Consider the following 11381-nt stretch of genomic DNA (forward strand, 5'->3'; position numbering starts at 1 on the left):
TGTGCTGTTGATGATGGAAGGCAAGTCCCTAGGGAAGACCGGAGGCTGGAGCCAAGACGGTTCATTCTCATGCTGCTCTCCTATATTACTATCTCAACCTTGAGGAAGGGTAAGGAGAAAATGTGGTTCTGAACACTGGCAGCCACAACACTGCCCCATGAGCTCCTCCTGGACTGTAAGCTTCCTGAGACTTACTTTACTTCCCGTGTTACGTCCTCAAGGCCGGTCTCAGAACCTTGCACACAGTAGCCTCTCAAAAATGTCGGGTGTTATATAGTCTCTACATTTCCCACGGAATAATAAACTGAAAAACAACAGTCAGCTCTATCAATTAAACAATCACAAATTAAAATTTGTATTTTAGTATTAAGGATGTTATGCTGGGATCCTCAAATAGTAAATGCATTTGGGCTTCCTCAACTAATGAAGGTGCTCCTTATCACCAGCTCAACCTAAATTTGTTTTAGCTTCTCTGCACCTTCTCAATTAACTAAAGGGCGGAGGAGACTGTCTTTGCAATTCACAGCTGGGGCTGAGTTTCATGCCACACACCCCTCTCTTGTGAAGCCAGCCTTGTTAAGCCCTCTGGAACAGCGCGCGCGCACCTGTGCGGATGATCAACCCAAACGCGTGCGTCGCAGGAGATGCGAGCCGGTCGCAGGGCCCAGCGCACGGGCCCCGGAGGCGCGGGCCCTCGCTGTGCACGCCGGGAGTTGTAGTCCCGCCCCCTTCCTGTGAGCCTGCCCCGACGCGCGAGCGTCCCTAGCGGCGCGCAGGTTCTGTGACGCGCAGCGCCAGCGGACGCGGAGCGTTTCCTAGCAACGGGGGAGCGGCCACGTCACAGCGCGGGTTCTAAACGCTGCTACCCTGCCGCCCGTAGGTCCCCGTGTGTACCTCAGTCACCTGCGTGCTGGAGGGAGCGCTGCTCACAGCCCTGTGTCTGCGCGTCTCCGCCTGTCCTCACCCGCCTTACCTGCCCCAGGTCGGCGACAGCCACCTGCCCCGCGGTCTCGTCTCAGGCCGGGGCCGGAGGCTAGGGGCGGCCGGCCCGGCTCGCGCCCCCCGCGCCCGCGGCGCCCACCGCCCGCGGCCTCGGCCGGACGATGCTGGAGTCCATTCGCGTGACGGGTGAGTGCGGGAAGCGCTGCCCCGGGGCTGGCGGGGCCGGCCGCTCGCGGCGGTGTGGGGCGGGCCGCGGGACCGGTGGGTGCGGGCTCCGCGCGCGGGCGCTCATCCCGGCGCCGGGGCCGTGCGGGCCGGGCGGGCCGGGCGGTGCTGCGGCGGATGTGCGGAGGGGCCAGAAAACGGCCCCTTTCCTGTGTCCCCCATCGCGGCTGGAGCCGGCGAAGCGACTTGCAGCACGCAGGTTCCCGGCCTGCGATGTTCGCTGAACGCGCCTTGCTCGGTCCGCACCGGGCGCGCCCCTGGGCAGTACACTGCCCCAGGGTCTGACTCTCCGGGGTGCACGAACATCGGCACCGAAGAACACGCTTCTGTGTCAGCGTTCGTACCGCCTATTTGTATGCATGCTTTTATTGAGTCAGTAGGACGTTCTGAGTTGATGTTTTTAACAGGTCACTTTAGTATGTGCTATTATACTAAGTGTAAAACAATGGGTGTTCAGCTCCGGTCGGTTGTTCAGTGGTTAGAGCGTCGGCCCACGGACCAATGAGTCTTGGGTTCAATTCCTGCGAAGCACGTACCTGGGTTGCTGTTTGTCCCTGGTGCAGGTGGATGTGCCCCTCTCACGTCGATGTTCCTCTCTCCCTCTCCCTCCCACTCTATCTGAAGATAAATAGAGAATATCCTCTGGTGAGGATTAAATAAAATAATAATAATAATAATGGGTGTTCAGACCCCAGGTCAGAAAGTTTACTTGTCTTCATTATTTTTTAAAATAACTATGGCTATTAATCATTTAAATTATCTTATATAATATTAGAATGATTTTTCTAGGCCATGTTCCCAGTGTTTGATTTTTATAACAGTTCTGCAAGACAGGACTCATGGTAGTCCAGTATTATGAAGAACAACAGGAAATATCTAACTTTAAAACTAGTGTCAAAATAAATAGGGCCAGAATTTTTTACTGCAAAGCATTGCGGTATCTAGTAGACCATTTTTCTGTGAATATTTTAATTGTAAAAATAAATTCCTTCCAAATATTTATGGTCTTAATTTCATACTACTTTATTCCATGTTCCATGGTATAAAATATGGAGCTGATTTTGTTCAGTCGGTACATTGCTGGGATTTATCTCATTGTTCTGTTGACAGGAAGCATAGACAGTTACAGGATCTCAGGTCTAACAGGCAACTTAAATTGGCATTAGATTTTTAAAAATGTGATTTGATGTAGATGCTATTTTCATCTTAAACTACAATGAAAATATTGAAAGTTAACTTAAAAATATACCATCTCTATGTCTTGGAGCAGGCTCTCAGCCTTGGCACTATTAACATTGAATTAATAGATAGATAATTGTCTGTTGTGGGGGCTGTTCTGTGCATTGTGGAATGTGTAGCAGCATCCCTGGCCTCTATCCACCAGATGCCAGAAGGAACAACCTCCCTTACCCCAGCTGTGACAGCCAAAAATGTCTCCAGACATTGTCAGATGTCCCTCGGAGGGCAAAATTACACTACCACCACCCCCGCTGACTTATATAGTTAGATTTTGTTAAAGTGAAGGTTATTAGACAATGATTTAGAAGTAAAATCAATTAAAATAACTTCCCCAAAGCATAACAATTATTGTAGAGAGAAAACACAAGTATGATAGTATTAGAAAGTGGATATTCTGACCAACTAGTCAGCAATACAAAGTGGATCCTCTGGGGGTTTTGTTTTTTGTTGTTTTAATGCAGAGTTGGGACTTTGAAGAGAGAGACTTTATAACATGGCACACTCCTCTTTCCCCACTCCCTTCCCATAATTTAATGGCAATACACATACCAGTCTAACTCTGCATGTTGAGTACCTTGAGATAGATAATTTGGATGTGAATTTCCATAGTTTATTAAAAATTCAAGTAGCCATTTGAGACCATTCAAGCCTCAGATTTACAGTTTCTTTAAAAAGAATTGACGAGGTCGTGATTCAAAATGGTTTCTGCACCTCATTTACATAGTGCTTGACTACTTAACATGGTGGTTCTGGACCCCGTGCCCAACGTTTCATTGCCGTGTTAGGAAGCCCAGTTTGAACGGCCAGAAGCTTGATGAAGAGCATTTACCTGAAAACATGTCTCCCCACCCTTTTCCCTCGCTACCCCCTCACTGTTCACTAATGTCTAAGAAGCCCCTGTTCTGCTGGTTAGTTATTTGTAGCAAGAGTACTGATGGAAATATGTTGTTTTTTTTTCAGCTCTAACATTGCTATAAATATAGAACAAACATTGTTTTTTTATTTCAGGACTGAAGCAATTAAATGTTTCTGAAATCACTTCCTATATAATATCTTACTTTTGACTTATTAGTCATGATTTCATATAATCTAAATCAGTGGTTCTCAACCTTCCTAATGCCGTGACCCTTTAATACAGTTCCTCATGTTATATTTGGGCGTATCTGCAAGTGGGCGGACCCGCCTGGAGACGGATAGAGGAGCTGTGTCTCGGTTCCTAAGACCGTCAGAAATATGTGTTTTCCCATGGTCTTAGGCGACCCCTGTGAAAGGGTCATTCGACCCCCAAAGGGGTCGTGACCCACAGGTTAAGAACCGCTGATCTAAATACAACATCCTGGTGTAACATCTGATTAGGAGTACTATAGTAAGAAAGATGTGTATTCTATATATTCTGTTTGAAATGAAATCAAGTCAGTAAAGGTTTCTGTGCTTTATTATAGCTTTTTTAAAATATATGTTTTTATTGATTTTTTTTAGAGAGAGATATAAACATCTATTTGAGGCTGCCTGCTGCATGCCCCCTACCTGGGGATCAAGCCTGAAACCCAGGCATGTGCCCTGGCCAGGAATCGAACTGGGACCTCTCAGTTCATGGCAAGATGCTCAATCCACTGAGCCACACTGGCTGGGCCTTTTTCATAACTTTTTAAAGAAGATAGTTTATTATACTAAAGCCACGAATATGTTGGCTTGAGAATGTAGAATTAATTACTTAATGTTAAATGTACCTTGGAAATCAAAATTTAGTGGTTCTAAATATTTTCCCATTTATGTTATTTCATGAAGTATTTCTATAGGAGCTGAATATTGATGATACCGTTAACACAGGCTGCACTGTTCTCAGCACTTAACATTATTAACTTTTTTGTTGCTCACACCAATACTATGATGTATGTCCCATTTTACAGATGAGAAACCAGAGCACAAAGAAGTTCAATAACTTGGTCAAGGTCACAGCTACTGATAGCCAAGATTCAAGTCAGAGGAGTTCCCTTCCTAAGCCCATGTTCTACCAGTAGGACAGGCACAGCACTGTTACAATGACTAGGTGCTGATTTAAGCTGCAGAATTCAGCATGAAGGTCTCACTTAGCAGCAGTGGTACATTATCAGATAGTTTACTCAAGTTGGTGTTTTTTAAGTTTTTATCACAAGCAAGTCTGTAAATTTTCATCTGGAAAGATCGTATTTTACTAAAAAATTAACATTTTCAAAAATAGGAAAGAAGACATCTAGCTCATTCAATGAATAGCAAAGTGCTGTCAGAAGCCATATAAGATTATGTCAATTTATGACTTCTTTTATTTTTATGTATTGATTTGAGACAGAGGAACGGAGAGAGAGAAACATCAATTTGTTGTTCCATTTACTTATGCATTTATTGGTTGCTTCTTCTTTTTGACCTGACTGGGATCAAACCCACAACCCAGATGTATCAGGACAATGTTCTAACACACTGTGCTACGCGGTCAGGGCCAAGTTTTGATTTCTTACTGCCCATATTTTGTATGTGATATAAGAAGTGATTAATGAGTCACCTGGAAATGAAGCTCCTTTGTAACAAAGGTGAATGTTTAAAATACTGGAGACCAAAGTCTTCTTGAGGTCAGTGTTGAGCTTTATGGGATGAGTACACTTAGGTACATAGTTCCTGTTTTTCCTATAATAGTAGCCTCCTGCAATTAAAACGTGTCTTCAACATCACTAGTTTCATTTTTTTATGCCTTCCTGGTATGATTTTTTTCTTAATCCTCAGACATTCAAATCTTGTGTCCTTTTTCGCCTCTCAGATCTTCTCTTCCCTTTGCTGCTGCTCTGGCTGTCCTTGCATAAGCAGAGCAGCGAGCAAAAACAAACACAGCCCTGGCCGGTTTGGTTCAGAGGTTAGAGTGTCAGCCCGCGGACCAGAGAGGCCCAGGTTCAGTTCCCACTAAGGGCACGTACCTTGGTTGCAGTTTGTCCCTCTCCCTGGCTGGGGTCGGGTTGGGGTCGGGGTCGTGTGGGTGTCAGCCACTTGATGTGTCTCTCTCACATCGATGTTTCTCTCTCTCTCGCTCTCTTCCTCCCTCTCTCCCTCAAGATAAATGCAAAAAGAAAAAGAAAACAAACATAGATGTATGCCATGATGGACCATAACTTTATTTAATTTTTTGGTTAATCCTTACCCAAGGATATTTTTCTGTTGATTTTTAGATAGAGTGGAAGGGTAACGGAGTAGATGTGAGAGAGAGAGATCTATGGGTTGCCTCCCACACAGCCGGCCAGGGATCAGACTTGCAACCCAAGTACATGCCCTTGACCGGAAATCGAACCCAAGACCCTTTAGTCTGCAGGCCAACACTCTCACCGCCGAGCAAAACCAGGCCATAATTTCAGTGCTGGGGAAGGCCATGATGCAAACAGATGTCAAACTGCAACTGTGCCGAGTGCTTTAAAGACCCTCCCACAGAAGCCCTGGCCTGTTTGACTCAGCGGTTAGAGCGTCCGCCTGCAGTCCTGAGAGACCCGGGTTCGGTTCCCGCTAAGGGCGCGTACCTCGGTTGCAGTTTGTCCCCGGCCCTGGTCGGTTGTGCGGGTGGCAGCCACTCGATGTGTTCCTTTCACATCGATGTTTCTCTCTCTCTCTGTTCCTCTCTCTCCCTCCCACTCTACCTGAACAAAAAAATGGAAAAATGTCCTCGGGTGAGGATGAAAAAAAAAAAAGACCCTCCCACAGAAGGTTTCCAGAACCAGTGCTGTTTGATCTGAAAGACAAGTAGAAATTAATCTAACGGGGGGGGGGGGGGGCGCGGGAGGGGGGTAGAGCTCACCAAACACAGGGAAGAGTGTGGGAAGAGGCACTGTGTCTGGAGACGGGGTGAGTGTGAGGGACAGATGAGTGAAAGGAAGCCCGAGTGGACTGATTCCAGGGAACATGTGCAGGATGAGGCCAGAGGCAGACTCACTGACCACGAGTGGCCTCATGTGCCATGGTTAGGAGTTTTGTTTTCATCCTAAATGGAAAACAGTGGGGAAGTTTGTTTTCTGGCATGTTCATTGTTGTTTTAGATGGTGTTGAATGCTTTTTTTTTTTTTACCCCAACTATCATTTTATGGCGTTATTTCTAACTGTAAAACAATCACACACAAAAGTTGCTGACCAAAAAACAACAGTGTCACATTATAAAGAATTATTGTCGCCAATAGAGTAACTCTGAGATGCTCCTAGCTGGGACGGTGGCATTTTTAGGAATCCTGCAATACAGTTGTGTTACTCAGCTCCTGAAATTGTAACAGCAGTATCTTGCCATCTCTTTTGTTAACTTACAGTTTAGAAATTATATTGAGTTCTGTTGGATTTAGAAATGATATAATATGTTTTCAAAGACATTGATATTTGATAAACCATTAAAAATATTAAGGCGTAACTTATATTCATTAAGGGTCAGAAGTCTTAAATGTGTAGCCTGATGAGTTTGTACGTATATAACCATTACCCAGAACAAGATGTAGAACGTTTCTAGCACTCATTACCCTGGTACCTCCTCCTCGGTTATACTCCCTCCCTCACAGTTAACCACAGTTCTGATTTCTAATACCATAAATTAGTTTTGCCTATTTTGAGCTATGTATAAATGGAATTATACATCATGTATACTTTTGATCTGGCTTCATTTGCTCAGCGTTGTCTGTGAGATTCTTCTGTATTGTTGCTTGCAACTTCAGTTTGTCCTTTGTCATTGCAATGTACTATTCTGTTGTATCAATGCACCACAATTTAGTGGTCCTTTCTGCTGTTGATAGAAATGATATCATTTGAGTTTTTTTTGTTTTTAGTTTTTTTTATCCTTACCCGAGGACATTTTTCCATTTTTTGTTCAGGTAGAGTGGGAGGGAGAGAGAGAAACAGAGAGAGAGAGAGAAACATCGACGTGAAAGGAACACATCGAGTGGCTGCCACCCGCACAACCGACCAGGGCCGGGGACAAACTGCAACCGAGGTACGCGCCCTTAGCGGGAACCAAACCCGGGTCTCTCAGGACCGCAGGCCGACACTCTAACCGCTGAGCCAAACCGGCCAGGGCTCATTTGAGTTTTAAGTGATGATGAACTACTTGATAAAAGTGTGAATCTTATTTGGAGATTATTTTGTTTTGTTTTGCCTTTTCTTTTGTTTGCAATCAAGCAACCTATTGTTTTGTGGTGTAAAATTATCCCAGATTCTTGAGTTTCATAAGTGTTAGTGAACCATATAAAATTGCCATCTTGTGGGTCAAAATTGGTTGAATGGTATTTTCCACGAGGCTTTGTTTCTGGTGAGCTAATCTTCCTTTCAGCCAGGGACCTCATAATTACTGTGAAACCTCACCTCGTCACAACTGTGGGACACAGAGCTCAGCGAGCAGCGTTCCCCACTCCCCCGTCCCTCTGGATGAAGGAGCAGGAGGCACCGATGGGCTAGCGATTAGACTAATGTTACAGAGAGGTAACTGAAAGAGCTGGGAACGGAGCCAGGGGTCCTGGTTCCCTTTGCTCCTGTTCTAGATACAAACGGAGCTTTCACTGTGTTGGTAATTTCAGTATATTCACCTAGATGTGTGAATATATTGAGTATCCACTTTAATGCAATATTTCCCTTTTTCTTCAGTATGAGTAATCAGGTTGGGATGAATGATTTCTTTGATCAACAGATCATTTATGCCAAGGTTCTAGTGACTGAGATTGCTGATGGCTAAAATGCTACGTTATATAGTGACTTTTAATAAGAGAAAATTTGATGTTTAGTTACCTTATTCCTTTTTGGAGGGAAAATGAGTTACACTTCCCCCAAAGAAACCTGCTCATGCCTAAAAAAAGTGTTAATTTTTCAGGAAAAAGGAGTTAGAATAGGATATTCTTCAGTGAAACCTTCTCATTAGGCTTTTATTGTGTTCTTATGCAGGTTTAAAAGTCATTTTTTCTTAAACAATAGTATTTAAAATTACAAAAACTTTCAGGTTCTCTAATCCTTTTCATGCAACTGAACACAAGGTTAGTGTGATTACTGTAAGAAATTAATTTATATCTTTTGTGTGGGGGTTTGAAGGACCACCTGCCCACTTTTATGAACTTCGTGAGATATCAGCATTTGGCAGGATTGGCATTTATTAAATAAAAATGCCGTCGGTGCTCCCAGACTTACTCCTCAGCAGATGGAGTTTGGAAGCCAAGCCTCTCAGGTAGGTGATTAGCAAGTGAACTGGAATGTGGCATCTCCGGGGACAGGGTTCTGTCATGCACGGTCACTTCTCTCCTGCCCCCAATCCTCCTCCAGTGTTTTGGCAGATGGTTTCAGACTTTTAAGTACCCTGAAATGTATAGGTTATTTGAGGTGGGACAGAATTACAGATTTATAGGTCACTGGGGCTTTATGACAAAACCGAAGAAGTCTGTGAGCTCACCGCTCTGGCCATAGAGCTGCTGCATCTTAGGAACCGAAGGAAGCACTTTTACACTGAATGTTCGTTTCTTGAAAAACTGACACAACATAAATGTAATACACTGTCACAGTGTGAAATTCCTCAGAGTCGCTTTGTTCATCGATTTTAATTTGAGGTAACATTCCCCCTTTTGTTTGTGAAGACCTAATGCGAAAACCTGGTTACCTGCTTTTACCTTCCTGGTGGTGCCTGGTCCTTACCCGGCCCGTCTAGGTGTGTGATACCCTCATTCTTATCTCAGTTCTCTGGCTCCTTCCCTGGTAGAGGTCATGCAGTCTTTCTCTCATTATCACCTCTTGTCTCCCAAACTTGGGGTGTCTTTGGGAGAGACTGACGTTGTTCGTGGGTATTTGGGCTGCAGCCTGTGTCCTGGTGTTCCTTAGCCTGTGTTTGCCCAGCCTGCCCAGTGCTGACCATCAGTTGGTAACACTTAAGTCTGAAACCCCCAGGAACTGGGACCTACCCACTGTGATGAACGTTTTGTTTGTTCTGTTTATTTCTGGCTGGTCTTTAGCATTTATTGAATGGCTGCTTTGTGCAATCAACCTTCAACATGACCCTGTGCAGTCTAGCTCCTACCTCTCACCTCGGATATGCAGATTTTTTATTTAACCCCTGAAAGTGCATACTTTTATGTTATCTTTTAGATAACAGAATTCAAATTTCACGTGTTGGCCTAGAAAATGTAAAGTAGAAGGACTTTTAAGTACCTTACATATTTGGATTATTATCCACTTTTGACCTGGTACTATTTCTCTACCTTTTTTATTTTAATTCCTCACCCGAGGATATTTTTCTACTTATTATCAGATTGAGTGAGAGGGAGGGAGAGAGACAGAGAGAGACAGAGAGAAACATCGATGTGATAGAGCCACATTGACTGGTTGCCTCCTGCATGATTTGGCCAGGGCTGGGGACTAACCGCAACCAAGGTACGTGCCCTGGACTGGAACTGAACCCGTGACTCATCGGTCTGTGGGCCGACACTCTAACCGCTGAGCCAAATTGGTCAGGGCTATTTCTTTACCCTTAACCCTATGACTTCTGGGCTTTAAAAACATTTAGAGCAGGGTGTCTCTGCCTTGGCACTATTTTAAGATGAATATTTTTGTTGCAGGAACTGTCCTGTACATTGCATGATGTTTAGCATCATCTCTGGCCTCCCCCCACAAGATGCCGGTAGTATCCCTCCCTCATGGTGACACCAGAGTGTCTCCAGACATTGCCAAGTGTCCCTGCTGGGCAAAATCTCCTCTGGTTGAAAGCCACTGGTTTAGGGTCTTCCCTGTTGTATTTCCACTTGTGCAGTGTCTCCTCATGTAAATATAAAATGGTCCCAGAACTACTAATACCTGTTTATCTACAATGGTTGGAGAATGGCATGTTCCAGGTCATGCCATTCATTCACTCAGTGTACTTACTGAATGTCTACCAGATAGTATGCTAAATGCTGGAAAGAAAGAGAATAATAAAACATGGCCCTGGGACCTATCTTAGTACATCAGTTATTCAAATTACCATGTCTTACTGGGGTGCCATGTTCTATACAGAGGAACAGTGCAGTGTTGTGCAAGAGGCCAATTTAATACTGAATGTCTGTGGATAATTGAATGAATGACCATACATAAGAGAATAAGCATGGACTCTAATCAGACACACCTGCATTCAAATCCCAGTTTGCTGTTTATCACTTTCTTGTATAACCTTGAGCCAATTATTTAACATCTCTGAGGCATGATACGACATGTACAGTTTTGGGTGAAATTCCAAACTCATATAAGTGTGTCAACAAATGGTGGCTACTATTATTGTTGTTATTATTTATTACTACATATTGTAGAAAGGATCCCTGAATGTCTAATCTTGAATGAGTGAATGACGGATGTATGTGAATAAACAGTTTTCAGATAATTGAAATAAAATAAATCGTGTCTTTCTTGGCAAGGCAGGCACTCGTCCAAGTCAGCTTGCTTTGAACGTGCCTCAGCAGCAGGAGCCAAAGGTTGAGGGCTAGAGGCATAACGGTCCATGAGACTTGGAAAAGTGAACCGGTTGGGAATGACAATATGTCACATTTGCAGAAGGGATTTAGAGTAGGTTTATGAGCAGACTTGGTCTGATTTATGGATAGGACTTTAGCTGGAATCTAGTTCAGATAAACAGGACTTAAGGCAAACTCAAACACTGTCCGTTTAGAATGGAATCTGAGAGCTCTAAGGGCCTACCTGAACTGTCCTCATCTGTTTCTCTTCACACTGCTCTCTTCTACCTTGTATTATCATTCAGGTTTTCATCGCACTGCCTTGCCTTCAGAGCCAAACTGGAAGCTGGCTGAAGGCAGGAACAATGTATTGGTGCAGATGTTTTTCAGAGCCGTGTGCTCAGTTAGTAGTATATGCCATGTGCTCGTGGAATGAAAGAAGGCAATTCAGTCTTAAAGTAGCACGAGCAGCAGTGGAGCAAGTGATTCTTGTCTCTCTAAACCACCTGTGATGTCTAAGGACAGAGTTGATCT

The sequence above is a fragment of the Molossus molossus genome, unplaced genomic scaffold (genome assembly GCF_014108415.1).
Source record: "Molossus molossus isolate mMolMol1 unplaced genomic scaffold, mMolMol1.p scaffold_m16_p_7, whole genome shotgun sequence".
NCBI lineage: Eukaryota > Metazoa > Chordata > Mammalia > Chiroptera > Molossidae > Molossus > Molossus molossus.